This window comes from Chiroxiphia lanceolata, chromosome 13 (assembly GCF_009829145.1).
Source record: "Chiroxiphia lanceolata isolate bChiLan1 chromosome 13, bChiLan1.pri, whole genome shotgun sequence".
Taxonomy (NCBI): Eukaryota; Metazoa; Chordata; class Aves; order Passeriformes; family Pipridae; genus Chiroxiphia; species Chiroxiphia lanceolata.
Window position 1 is genome coordinate 11,412,204 of NC_045649.1, and position 14,657 is coordinate 11,426,860.

The 14,657-nt window shown below is 37.7% G+C and overlaps 1 long non-coding RNA gene across 2 annotated transcripts in view; it reads right to left on the reverse strand.

Annotated features, from left to right (window-relative positions):
- Positions 1-946: 946 nt before the first annotated feature.
- The window catches only part of LOC116793277, a 100,605-nt gene continuing 86,894 nt past the window's right edge, over positions 947-14,657 (reverse strand). For both annotated transcript variants that reach the window (XR_004359425.1, XR_004359424.1), the window contains exons 3-5: positions 2,689-2,746; positions 2,378-2,600; positions 947-1,212 (exon numbers count right to left, since the gene is read on the reverse strand). This is a non-coding gene — a long non-coding RNA (uncharacterized LOC116793277). The remainder of the gene's footprint in view (positions 1,213-2,377; positions 2,601-2,688; positions 2,747-14,657) is intronic.

The window sequence follows — 14,657 nt, forward strand, 5'->3', positions numbered from 1 at the left end:
CCTGGCAAATACCTCACTGAAGAACATATGGAAAGCACAAAGTCACAAGAAATCTTGGGGGTCTTGAGACCACACCTGTACACAGTTGTTCCCACACATAAAATTTCTACCTTCCTCCTTTCCTCGCTGCAGAGAAGGAAAAGAGGCTAAAACATGGGTCCTCCTCCTTGAGATGAGTTGGTAAAGATCAAACATTATTTGCATGAGGCTTCCAGTGAAATTTTGCCAGAGGACAAAGGGCTGTATGGGCCAAGAAAAACCAGAAGCTCTACAAGTGTAGGAGGACTGTGTTTGTTGGCTGAGTTTGGGAATAAGTTAAAGTCAGACTAAAGAGCCAACAGCAGCTGTTTCTCAATTTTTTATTATTTTTTTTTTAATCCCAGCACAGCATGCAAATAATTTGCTATGGACTTGCACTGGAGAAGCCAAGTATACAGTACTGTGGAACTGAAATCCCAAAAATATAATATTTCAGGTTAGGAGACCTGTAGCTGGTAAGCCAAGACCACCGTTTGCATTCAATTTTCTGGCTTGATCACAAGCACTCTTTCTTCCTGATACATTTAACTTAAATGTGCAGGTATTGCTTCACATGCACTTCCTTGGCCTTTTTCAATGCATACAAATATCTGCATAATGTTTTAGCACTACCACCAGACTTTACCACCAGCAAAATCTTTTTTTGTTTGTTTGTTTGTTTGTTAGAGTGCAATGACGATTTCTGCCCCTGGATGTATCTGGAGTTTGCTGAAACGTTTTGACTGGTATTCCCAACATATTCTCACAAAACTGATCAGCTGCTCTGAGACAAAAATGCCACTGCTCCCTGCCTGCACACATCATTTTGACAGGTAGAAAGAGAGAAGTTGTAAAGACTACAGATGATGTAAAAATAACCTACAAAATATTACCTATTAAGAGGAATGGTATCATACTTACCTGAGTCGCTCTGCAGCTGTTGAGTTGACCATGGTGCTTTCCCTCAAAACCTTTCCTCAATTAATCTCTCATATCTTCAGTCTTGATAGGCTTTTCCACAGAGCATGCAAGGAACACATTGCTCTCCACATATCCATTAGAAGTTCATATGGGGCATCTTCTTTGGAGACATTTTTAATCCAGCATGAATTCCTTAGCATGATCACACTATACAACCTTCCAAACGGCTGGGAAAATCCACATTATCTTGGATGAGTGGTCCTAAATGCAGATCTGATTTTCCAAAGAGACAGGCAGAAAGACAAGTATTTTCAAAGAATATTTTTTGTTATGGTAGCTAAGGTGAAGAGTTTCAGAGTTACTTTAGGCCAAATTCAGGACTAACACAAGAAGAAAGAACTAGAAAAAGTGCAACAACCTGTACCCTGTTTTCTTATTTTTTTAAAGACCAAAGTATCATAAAATATTTTATATAAATAGGTAATGAAACCAAAGGGACATGACCAATTAAAATGCACATAATTTTAAGAGAGAAAACGTAGATCAATTAAGATGATGTTTCAACCCTATGGTATTTTGTATTAGCTGAGGATCTGTCCCTAAATATTTAAACAGCAGTCTTGACACTTCCTTTGCCCCTCCCAATTTAAGACTTTAAAGGCACTTTGCAGTTCAACAGTCCGGAGTAAGAGAAACTCTACTGCATGCTGCTTCTGGGTGATAACACAGCCATCATCTGCACCAAGAACAACAACATAATAGTGTGGGCTTTCTAAAAGATAGAGTGAAGAATAACTACCTAACTATAATCACAAAGGTAATTTTAGCTAAGTAAAATACAATTACACTAGCCAGAATTTCTTTTGGACATGATTAGTAACAAGCGTTCCTTGTCCTGTGAAAATGTGCCAGGAAATTTTAATTGACTGCAAGCATCCAAGGCTGCCATTAAACACATCATCTGAAAGATGAATTTATTTGGCCCACACTTAACCACCATGTAACCGGCTTTATGGTTTACAAGATGGAATGATTTTGTTTTACATGACAGTTATTGGGCCTAATTCTACTCACAGTTATGCCAGTGAAAAATTTGGAACAAAGTCAATGGCTCTGTAAAATCAGAGTAAAATTAGACTCAGGCCCATCATGCAATGTAATAATAACTGGTACTACAAACTAGGCCAGTTTCTGCTTTTCCCATTGGTAGCAAGTGGAACCAAGCACTAGATATCACATTATTCTAAGATAAAAGATACCTAAGACTTGGCCCTTCCCCAGAGACCCAGGCTAACATAGCTCGTCTGACACGACACACCGTGTGATGAGAGCACTGCAGGGATCTTTATTCCCTGGCACTTTGGGAGGACAACATAGTGAAAATGGAGAAGAAAAGTGAGGAATTCAGAAAGGGATTTTTGATTATAATAACACTTACTTGCAAATCACTTCAGAATTACAGATCCTCTTTTTTAATATCAAAAGTTTGAGTCGCTTTCTCTTATATGGTTTGAGCTTATTGTTTCTTCTGAGTTCAAGGTTTTCCACAGCTTGAGATGGGGCAGGACTTTGTTTTCTGTTTCCTGACAAGGTTATTATGCTATACAAAATAGTTTTTCTCCCTGTGTGGACTTCTCCTTTTTCACTGTTTCTTCGCCTTCCTGGGGACAGCAGTACAGAAATAGGCTTAATGAATGTGTCTGCTTCTGGGGTGCTTTCAAAAGGAATGTCCTAACTTTCAGTACTTACTTCCATGCAAAGGAACATCCTTTTAGGGTTTCCTGGAATGAAGAATCACATCTTACATCTAAAAATAAAAGATTAGGGTGATTAATGTGACACAGTATAAAATGACAAACATTTTCCACTGCCCACAACCAGTTTCCATGATCTCCAAATACCAAATAGTTAACATGCAATAACTCATACTCTGCTATTCTACCTGATAGAAGTTTCTTTTTATATCAATCATTAACATCACGTGATTTATTTATTGTAATATTCAAATCAGAAGCCCAAATATATAATAAGACTATAAAAATACTAGTAAGTGAAGTTTACTTTCAGCATCTGGTGAAGATATGCTCTAACAGTGTAAGTTAACAGGTGGGGGATTTTTGCTGTTGTTTTCTTTTACATTGGTGTTCTAAAAATAGTAATTTTAATATATACTCAATTTGGAAGCTTTTGAACAAAATTAGACATACAGTTTATTCACAATTTGTACTCTACAAATTGAGCCCAGCATTAGGTCAATGTACTTAGCACAGCTCTGGACCAGAGACAGTGGAAGAAGAAAGGAATTAGAAAGGAAATAAGATGCTGTATCAAGATAGGCACACTGGGATTTGTTCCCCTGCTTAAGAAATGAACTAGATTATTATTACTTTCTTGGGAAAGTCACACTCTGAACAAACACAAGCCAGTGTTTCTTGTCCTTTTTCTTCTGTTGTTGGTCTTGCTCATTGCTTGAGTTTTCAGACTGCAAACTGTTGTTAACCAACAGCTTTACAAGGACCACATGTATATGAAAAACAGTGCTCCCTTCCCAAGTCTACTGACAACCAGCTGATTTGAAAAAGTGTATTTCTATCTATTACAGCACATGTACAGGTTGATAGCATTCAAATGACCCCATTTATGTTAGGACTGGTAATTATTTCATTGAAAATAAAATGTATTGAGACATTTCATGTTGTTTTTCATCTTCCTTCTGTTTCAATATTACTTTAACTGTGATTTGTGCCATCTAACAAGTAAAGGTTATCCAAAATAATTGTTGTACATTACATCCATTGCATTAAAGATGATCTGTGTTTATAAAACAAGATTTTTTTATTAATAAAATACATTGAGAAAATATAACTGTCTCAACAGCAATTCCGTCAGTTAAAAATACAGTGATATAGCTTGAATTTCTACACTTCAGTGCATCTCTTGAGGGAGTGAAATGCTTATTAGATGGTAGCATGTGTTATTCCCCAAATCTTCTTTTATATGCCTATTTCAAGTGTTTGACTATTGCCTGGCTAATAATAGGTGCTTCATCAGTTAAAGAACAGAAAGAAAAGACCAGAGAAGATAGTGTAAATTGTAGCATGTAATTGTTCACTGACTGCCATTGAAAAGGTTCAGCTGCTACTGTATGACAATCTTGCTCTGATGTCTGCAGCCACTGTTTCATGTAACAGCAATTAAAGCTGTGGGAATTGGGAAAAACTCACCCACAGAGACCAATCCCGCCCCATTAATTTTTAAGTGCACAGAGTACTCCAGAGGACAGAATAGCCCACCTGGGGCCAGTGAAAACACATCACACCAGTCACTGATTTATTGGCATCGGGAGATGGGTGGTGAAAAGGCTGTGAACTTCCCAGTTCCATAGTCTGACTTGCACAGGTCATTCCCTGTCTTTCCTTCTGCTTCTTCACCTTGGTCACCCCAGTAACCTCATGGAGACATTTGGTTGCATCCTACATTGAACCTGCCCAGAACTGCATCTGAATTGAATCTGGATGGAGGCAAAGAGACTGGTAGCTAAAACCCCTTTCTGAGGCTCTGCTATGAAGAAGGATTTTGAGAGCATGGCAGTTTTGCAAAATAGAGCAATGAAGGCCTTCTGAGCCAACCACAAATAGAGGAGTGTGTTGCAGAAACAAATGGACGGAAAAAAAAAACCCCAAAGCTGCCCAGAAAATAGTAAGATATGAAGGAACTGAAGTAAGAAGTTACTCTTGGAGTCTGATGATTTTACCTATTCAGAGCTGGTCTTCATGGGAAAGAAATGGATAATGTGACTTTCTAAATGAAAAATACGTGGCTGATCCCCAAGCCTCCAAAGATTTTAATGAAGTGACTGGAGATGGACCTGTGTAGTACAAATGGGAAGCATTTCAGCTACTCTTCTTCCTCTCTAATGTCCACAAATACCTCAGAGCTAGACTGGAAGCACCACCAGCACCACTGGTCTCAGTGACAAAGACTACACAGTGATTGTGGAGCAGAAGAAAATGTATGTCTGTACTTTTATCAGTGCCAGCTCACAGGCTCGCTGTGCTCACACCATCCTGCCCCGTTGCTTTCACCCACTCAGACCACTCACAAATTACTGTGGGCCATTCTGCAATAAGCCAATTTTGTTATCCAACCCTTTAACACTTAGAGAAGCCTTTTTATCCAGCAACAACATAGCAGGGAAGGTGCCAACAGATCCAAATGGGCTCTGGAATGATTTATTCATCCTGGGCTTCTAAGCCTCTTTTCCTCAGCATTAATACTAAGATTAATGTGTCCCATCAGTGCTGTGCCAACAGGAACTTTAATAGAAGCAAGAACAACTAGTTGGCTTGGCTTTCTTTCTACTTAAGGTTAGAACATAATAAAAACAGCAGCCTACAAAGACTTTTGCTTCAATTTCCTTACTACTTTACAAAATGAAAATATTTTAATTAAATTTAATGAAAACACACAGATTATAGGAACAGAGGTACATCGCTGCCTAAAGTAATTCATTAGCCAATTTTTAAAAGGATAAATGTCATCTATTTGCATATTTTAAATGTTGCATATGCATCTTAAAACTTTCTAATAACTTTGTGCAGACAGGTGTATTTGCACCAAAGCACAACATATATAATGCTTAGGAAGGATTCATAATGACCATGACCGACATCCATAGAGTACATGACAGACATGATGCAGCTACAAATTAACATTAAAGAATTTGTTAGACATGAAGGAATAATTGTTCATATAAGTATTGTCAAACCTGTATCCCTTTCAAATCTCTTTACCCACATTTATTGCCAGGGACAATACAAGTGTACTATGATAATGGTCTTGGATGTGTGGACACTTGCTCTTATTTAACATATTCTCTTAAAGTCTTCAGCTGCCAACAAACCACAACAAGATGGGCTACATTTTGCACAGGATGACTTTGTGCTTAAGAACTCCTTTTCTCTACTAACTCTTAAGCTGCACAGGTTTTACACCCTAGGTCCTCAAATCTCCAATTTGAAAATGAAAACCCATCAAAGTATGTCCAGCCTAGCTTGAAGAACACCTAATGAATGCTATTTGAAAATATAACAAATTAAAAAGCAACCAAAACCTCTGTTCCAGGAGTCGCTGAGACAGTTTAGTGACATTCTAACAAACTGCAGTGTAACAAAATCATCTAAATGGGATATGAATGATACTACAGACCGTGCACTGCATATCTGAATGCATAAAGTGGATCCCTTTGGCATGGAACTGCCTAAGCCATTTAACAGTAAGCTTTCAAATTAAATCCTGATCACATTGCTGTACTACAAAATGTAACCATTTCTACCTGAGAGATGTTTTAAGTTCTTTTTCTTAAGGTCACCAACCTTCCTGCCTTCTTTTGTGGAAAAAAGTATGTGTGAGTGCTCACATACTTCACTTTTCTTCCCTCCCATCCCCTGGACCAATTGTTCACCCAACTCAGGCACAGAAACTGCAGAATGTCTGGGTGGTGGTGATGGGTGAGTGGAGCAGAAACTCCATTTCCCCCTAAAAGGCAGAGGTCGCTCAACTGAAAGAACAGAAAGGCCTTTTATTCCTATAAAGAAAAGCAGAGGAAAAAGCTCTTCACAGTGAAGATGAAAAATATTTTATTTGAATCCTGGGAAGAACTTGTTCTTACACTAGAGAATAGTCTATTCACAGCACAACTTGAATAGCCTTTAGCTTTTCAATGTCCACAACTGGCAAGAAGATACATTTTTATGTTTATTTTTATTTTTATAAATTATTTTATGATCCCAGAATGTAAGCCAGATGAAGAGATTTCATGTTATTCCATTCAAATGAGGAAGTTTAACTTTTTTAATCATCTTGGACACTTAGATTTTAAACTCCACCTATTTGGCTTTTATTACAATATTAGTAGTGTAGACTAATAGTGTAGACTTTGATTTGTTGCCTCAAATTTTTAATGATTACTTGCATACTCCTATAAAAAGTAGGACTTCCAACTGGCAGAAAAACCCCTGGGAATGTAAATTATACCTACAGATCTTTTCGTTTTTTCCTTTCATGAAAAATCCTTATAATCATTTTGAAAATTTCTTAATATTAGTTTCCTAGAAATACAGGAATTGTAATCCTTGAATTGCCAACAATCTGTCTCTACAAATAGCAAATGCTTGCAAAAAATGTTACACAATGTTGGTTGGTAATATAAATGAAATGTTTTCTGTCTAATGTTTTATTAGACACACTACGTAAATCAGTCAACAATGTAAAAATTGAGAACTGTAAATTGTAACATTGACACTTAGCACAGAGAAGTTTCAAATGGGGTAATTTTATAATTTCTTTAATCAAAGGACACAAACAATATCATGTGACATATTTAACCTAAGCAGAGAGGTGAAGATTTGATTAGGAATACCTACATTTAAAACCAGAGTTCTCAGTTTATTCAGTGCTTAGTGAATATCAGCAAAACGGAAATTCAGAATGCCACAGTCAGAACAAAAATTTCCTGCTTACAAATTGTCAGACTTTTCATTATAAGCTTTACATTTTGTGAAGACTCCTGCTATTAAGCTTTTTACTAATTGATAAATAGTGGTAGACATATACTATTGCTGATACTAATCTGACAATAATAATTCTTTTTAATTAATAAATATGATTATTTTTTTCTGTTATAAGAAGTTGAAAAGAGAGGTAGACCCATTGAGCCCAAGTAGAATGATTTAATCTAGTTTCTGCACTGAGCTTGGAAAAAACACACCAGATAAATGGCTTGAGGAATCAACCTACCTCTCAATTTTATTTTAGCAGCTGAAACTCCAACCAGCAGTTTCTTGTTAAATCCTATGCTCATCTGTATTTGAAATAAGGGTAGACCAAAAGTTTGGTCTTTTCTAACTGAAGGTGGATGCCTGCCTCTACCTTCCTGCATTGAGCTGTTTTCTGTTACAAGTTATTAGGTTTTGTTGGGAGGAAATCAAATGCCGTCCACAAGTCCTATTTTATTTCCATACCATCTTCACTTCTTCATTTTACCATGGCTGTTCTTTTGCTCATTTGCATTTTCCATCTCATGCTACCTTTGAATAATGACTGAAGACAATTTGTCCCAGTTGAATACCCCTGATTTTGAGAAAGTTTGATTATGGATCGAAATATGATGAACCAAATCACCACTATAAAGACTCCAAAGTATGTAACAATCCAGGCTGAGATGCCTTACAGGATGAGCCTACTTGATCTTGAGAACTGAGAGCAGAATGGGGTTGGCACCAAGAGGATTATTTCATTTTTGGAGAGGAGATCTACCCAGGGTAACAGGGAGCCCTACAATTATATTTTTCTGAACTAGTCAAACCATTTCTAATTAATTATGATGGTTTCAGCTAAAACTTTCCAGATGAGCAGTTCAAGCTGGACTCAATACTGAACAATCATTGTGTTACTGAAATGCTCTGGTATATTCCAAGTCCTAACTTTTGGATTCAATGAGAATACCAAAAAATGAGCAGCATGTGTTATCTCAATCCAGGAGATTTATAAAACTCAGATATCTTGTGATTTTGTTGCATCTTTAGCAGGACAAAAATTCTTTTTCACCCCCTTCACTTTTGCAAAATTCCCCCCTAGTTGCGTCTTAAAAATGTCAGACATACTTTACTGTTTCCAAATAAACACATCATTTCTGGCAGAATTAGTAGACAAGAAAGGTAAGGGCACTGTTGTTATAGGAGTTCATATAAAAAGCAAATTTTAATGTTTTAAAATTTAAGACTTTCCTAAAGTTTTAAAATACATCCTCCCTGACTCCATCTGTACTGTTGTCAAAAGCATTATGTAGTGTCCCTTTGGAAAAGTAAATCTGATTAATTAGCATCAGTCTCCATTCTAGAATTCAACAGCTATATAAACAGCCATAGACTTTTCTTAACACATGTTCTATTATTGTTTTCATCATTGTTGTACTCTAAAATTATATAATTGTTTAACCATTGTGTTCTGTGCATTGCTTGGAAAGTTTGTCAAGTGAACAGAATTTTTCTTAGTGTTCTAGAATGACACTGAAACAGACTTTTTCTTCAGAACACACTATAAAAAAGCAGGATTGCTTTTAAGTAGCAATTCTTCACATAAAGGGAAAAAACAGGAGAAAAACTCAAAACAACTGAGAACATGAAAATGCCAGAAAACAGTTTGCGTTGCAGTACTCTATTTCAACAGAAAGTTTGTGCCATTCCTGATACCAATGGCATAAAAAAGGCTGTTTTCATAGCTGTTGAGTAAGTCTGTGGTGGTTCAGCAAAAACCTCTCCCTGCATGGTAACAGCGCTTGGACATTGACCCTGTCACAGAGGTCTGGCTTTTGTGCAAGAAGCTGAGGCAAGAAGTTGGAGGCCACTGCCCACAGAAATCCCCACATCTCACAGAAATTACTGCTTTCAAGGCACTGCTCCCCCATATCTTTGCTGTTTTCAGTTCACAGACAAAGCAGGACTACAGCTCTCAACCAGCAGCAAGGAAGGCTCTCAGGAAGGATTCACATCACCAGCTCCTCCTGGTGCCTGCTGACTGTGCCCGTGAGGAGCAGCTCGTGCTGCCTGCACTGCACCAGCCTAATGCTGGAATTGCAAAGGCTTCAAGTTTTAGCCCTGGAAATCTAACACCTTTCTTTAATATTCACTTCATATAAGCAATTTCAGAACTCCCCTGGTATTCTGCACAATTTCAGCTAACACGTAGCTCCATTAAAAACTAAGAGAGCAAGAGTATGTGTTTACTTCCATATTAATACCCACAGAAATTCTTCAACTGTGAACTGCAAAGGTAAATATAAATTGGGGGGGGAAAAAAGGCAAACCCTCCCAATGTTCACTTGCTTGTAACAAAAAAAGCAGGATTTCAGCATTCACCAGAGCAACCATAAATAACATGGCCATCTCTAATTTGGCCTCCAATATCTGACCAACCTTGATTTATCCACAGACAAAACCAAGCATCTCTAATTTGCTAACCAATCACTGCAATTCTTTTCTTACCAACCAATAATTCTGCCATCTCTAATTTACCAATAAATAATTCTGCACTCTCAAATTTACTAACCGATAATGTGACCAATTTGCTGACCAATGATTGTGTCAACTGGTAATAGTGCCCCTAGCAAACAGTAATTTGCCAAGCAATATTTGGACCTTTTCCCCCCCAGCAATAAAGAACTGCAGTGGTCTTTGATTCAGTATCTGCTGTGTTGCTCTGAAACTGCTTAATGTCGATAGTGAGGTTTTTTGCAAAGTATTTGCTTTCTGCAGGAATATTTGACTGCTTAGAAATTGCACAGGTCTCTCTTAAATGCCCATGAACTGGAATATTGTCTTCCCTTTTAGCGATATTAGGGTTTGAGGGAAGCTTGTTTTTTCTGCTCACAGTGTTCCTCGGCATATTGCAAACTCCTCTGTCAGTACTGCTGTCATCACGCTGGGATTTGGCGACAACTCCACAGTGCTTGGACAGTGTGCATGGGTAAAGCAGTGACACTGCTAGCCAGCTCTGTCACCCTGCTGACCTTACCACCCAAGTTGATCCTGTCTGGGCAGAGATTTGAGCAGAAAGAGTTCATATATAAATCCACATGATTGATTTGTTTTTTCTAATTTCTACATCCCTTTGCCTGGTGCGAAAGAAAAAGGCCTTGAGTTATTGGTTCCTTTAAACAATAATAACGGCATTTTGAAGTCATGTAGTAAGTTCTGCAATCAGTTTTACCTCCAAGAAGTGTTGCCAGTTTTGTGTCATTTTATTAGTTCATATTTAAGGCATCAGCAAACTCAACATTAGCTCAGTGACCAGCCACTCTAAGGGCCATTTTACAAGGAAAGTCTCCAGAGAAAAAGGGCAAAGCAGGAGTGACCATCAGTCCTGAAATTAGTAGAAAATTTCCAAGCTCCAAGCCACTGGCTCAGAGAGCTACAGAAAATAAAATGTCTACAGGTTGTGGGTAAAATCATTGCAAAACTATACAACAGAATATTAACACAGATAGAGACTGAGTTTGGCCTCAACTCTGTTAAAAAGACAGTAACTGCACCAGCTCACCATATATTGTTCTTTCTAACCAACCTACTAGTGGAGTTTCCAGATAATTTATTGCATATTCCAAAGAAATGTATTGCATATTTTCAAGAAACATTAATTCCAAAACAGAATAAAATTTTGAGATTTCTAGCTTTTACAAGAAAAAGAAAAAGACACTTGCATTTTACATTCATATAAAAATATGAACTGGTGATTGGAAGCAGTACACTGGAAGCACATTCTAAAACTGCATAGCAGGTCCCCTTCTTTACCCTTTTCTTTCCCATCTTGTGGAAATAAGTGCAGTCTAAGCAACACTATTGCTTCTCACTTTTTTCTTCCTGAAGTCTCCTGGGTTTCTTGAAAGCAGAGGCAGAAATGCCATTCTGGGTGGCTATTCCTTTAGAGGAGGTTGTGAATAGGGAAAGTTAGCCAAGAAGGAAAGGGAGTTGGCCAAGAAGGCAGGAATTCCCAGAAGCCCAGAGGTTTGGTATGTTTTACGTTCTCTTGGTGCTGGAGGAACAAGCATAATACAACTGGAGCTTTACTAAAGCTGGTTTCCTGAACCTAGTTATATGACAAAAGTAAAATATAAAAACTCACTATCTGAGTGTTAAGGATAAGTAACAACTCTGATGTTAGCTTCAGTAGTATTGCTGGTAAAGATTTCAAATAGCCACAACATTAGGGGGTTTTCCACAAAAATATTTGGTTTACAAGCTTGGACTTCTTTTCAGTGGCAAACATTTCACTGGCCAATACTGGAAAGATTAACTTGAATACAAAAAGCAGCACTGTTTAGCTGGTGAGCCTGAAAAGTAGATGTGATAAGGTAAAGGCACTAAGAATGTGTTTGGGATGCATTTCATCCTTCTTTAAAGTGGAAGAGGGTGGCAAAATATCATAAGTAGGAGATGGAACTTGCTGAAGCCTAACACATGAATGAAAGACAACTGCACAGGACAAGGCAAAATGAATGTGAGAGCAGAAATCTAAGGGCTAACAGAGGGACAAGATGTCAGTTAAGAGGGAAAGTGACAGAAAACAGGAATATGTTTACACCTCGAAAGATGAAACAAGTTTCTAGATGTGTGTAGCTGCCTGCTTCTCACTTCAAAAGTGGCATGAGAGAAAAATGTACCTGTCCAGGAGTTCCTCAGTTTGCTTTACAGTATGCACACAAGCACATCCACAAGGTTACAGAGGATAGTACGAAGAGAAGCGTCAAAGGATAAAACACATTAAAAACACATAAGTATATGGTATAACTATAATGTGTTACATTGGGAGGGAACACAAGGATTGATGCAGGTGGGAAGATGGTTTTGTCTTGTCTGGTTAAATTTTCTACATTAGAGTACTATTGATTTTCCTAAGTATATAGGATACTGTATATACCCCATTCTGCTACCCTTACACAGGTTAATTCTTTTATCCATTTCAAACGTGGTCAATCAATAACAGTGATCAGGTAGGTTGTGAAATTGCCTGGAAAACACATCCACAAAGTAAACCCAATACATTGGCCTGTCTATGTGACTTAAAGCTTAGCACAGCATTGAAAATCACTAATGGAACACTGTGCAGTTTGTTCATGCTACGAGCAGTCAAGAATCATGCATAATGTAATAGTGCATCTGCTAACAGCAGCTCACACAAGCTAATTTAATCTTGTTTTACACTAGACACAAGGAATTAATCTTTAAAGCTGCTCCCGTGATTCTCTTTGGTCCTTAAAATATCGAGGGTCTTTCCACCTCCCCATTTACAATACTGTAAAGGGATACATTTCGGTTATCATCAAGTATTTACACTTCATCTACATTAGCTGGAAAATGGATGCAACTCCATAATTTATCAGTCCTAAAAAGCACATTGCTGGTCCAGTCCGGAAGCTGTGTTTTGTGCCGTCACATCTGAAACTAGTATTAAGTCTCAGACTCTACTGTGGAAGTTAGATCACCTAAATAATTAATATTTGAAAATAAATAAATTACCTTTTTTCCCCAAGTTTAACTTGTCTGTATTAATTACATGAGACTGTGTCACAGCTTACCTTTAATAATATTTTTATTATCTTAACTACTTGTATTGCTACAGTGGTATTGTGTTTGCTACTGTGCAAACACTGAAAAAGACAATCTTCACCTGAAATAACTTATTACCCCAGTAAAAACAAAGATACAGATAGATTGGAGACTAAGTACACAAGGAAAAAAAAAACAAAAACAATATTGATGATAAAGACAGGAAATAAAATACTCATACATAGTAAACCTCACTTTTGCAAGATTTCAATTTGGGAGCTTGATTGTTTTTGGACCTATAGCCAAAGAGAAATTTCAGGAGGGCTTTAGAAGACAACAATGAATTACCTTTGCAAATGGTCATGGCAAGCTCCTTGTGAGCATGAGGAAGGCTGACAGAGAGAAATGCTCATAGGAAAAAGTAACAAGTGGGAGGTGGAAACTAGGCACTCATTACTCATCAAGATTGGTGAGGCATATGATGTCTTGATACTGAGAGCAGGATGATAGATAACGGGAAAGGAAAGAGTGAACATGAAAACAAGTATTTTACTACAAGTGTGATGGAGCTAATGGAAGAAAAACAAGGGAGGAGGGAAAGAAATAGTCTAGGTAAACAGACTTTGCAAAAGGTTTCTGATCATGTGCAAGTGAAATAATATTATATTTAAAGAAAGAGTGTGCAATAATGAAAGGAGGAGGATGAGACCCTGGGAAAGAGTTTATGCTGTAGATGGGATGGGACAGACTCCCTGAAATGGTCAGAGAAATAATCAACAGGACCAAGACGTGGCCTGGCTATCAAATATTTAGGTTAACAGATGGTGACAGTAAGTGACAGCACCAGGACATTAGACACTGCAGTCCACAAGAGATATGCTGAAAAGAAGTTTCATTGTTGTAAACAGTTTTCAGCAAAAGTTTAAAATTCTGCTTTAACTGTGATATATTGAACATCCATGGGAAAACATTAGATGGTGACAGGCCAGTATAATATACATCAAAGAAGGCAGAAGTAAGCCCAGGAGGAATAATTGTTGAGTTCCTATTTGTGGACTGTATCTTAAAGCTAACATACAGAAAGAAGAGCAAAGTGCAAGCAAAGGACACACTCATGAAGATGAAGAGCTAGTGCAACTTCCCTGCTTATTGCAGAGGGGGCTGGTCAAAAGGACCTTTAAAGGCCTGTTCCAAACTCAGCTATTCTGATTCTATAAGGACAAACTCCTTGGAATCAAATGAGGAAGCCTAAAATTGATTTAGAGAACATCATCAGAAAGTAATTCAACAGATTTAGAGAAGACAGAGAAGGAAAACAATGAATAGAAGTGCTAGAAAAGAGTCCAGAACAATTTTTTTGACAGACAAAGTTGTGTTTGCATGTTGAAAGGTTACACCAATACAGAGATATATGAGAATGATATGATCAAAATAATGATGAGTATTAGAGTCCAGAGGAGGCCAACAAGTTGATCAAAGGGATAGAGCAGCTCTCCTGTGAGGAAAGGCTGAGAGAACTGGGACTGTTCAGTCTGGAAAAGAAAAGGCTTCAGGGTGACCTAACTGTGGCCTTTCAGTACCCGAAGGGAACTTACAGGAAAGATGGTGCAAAAC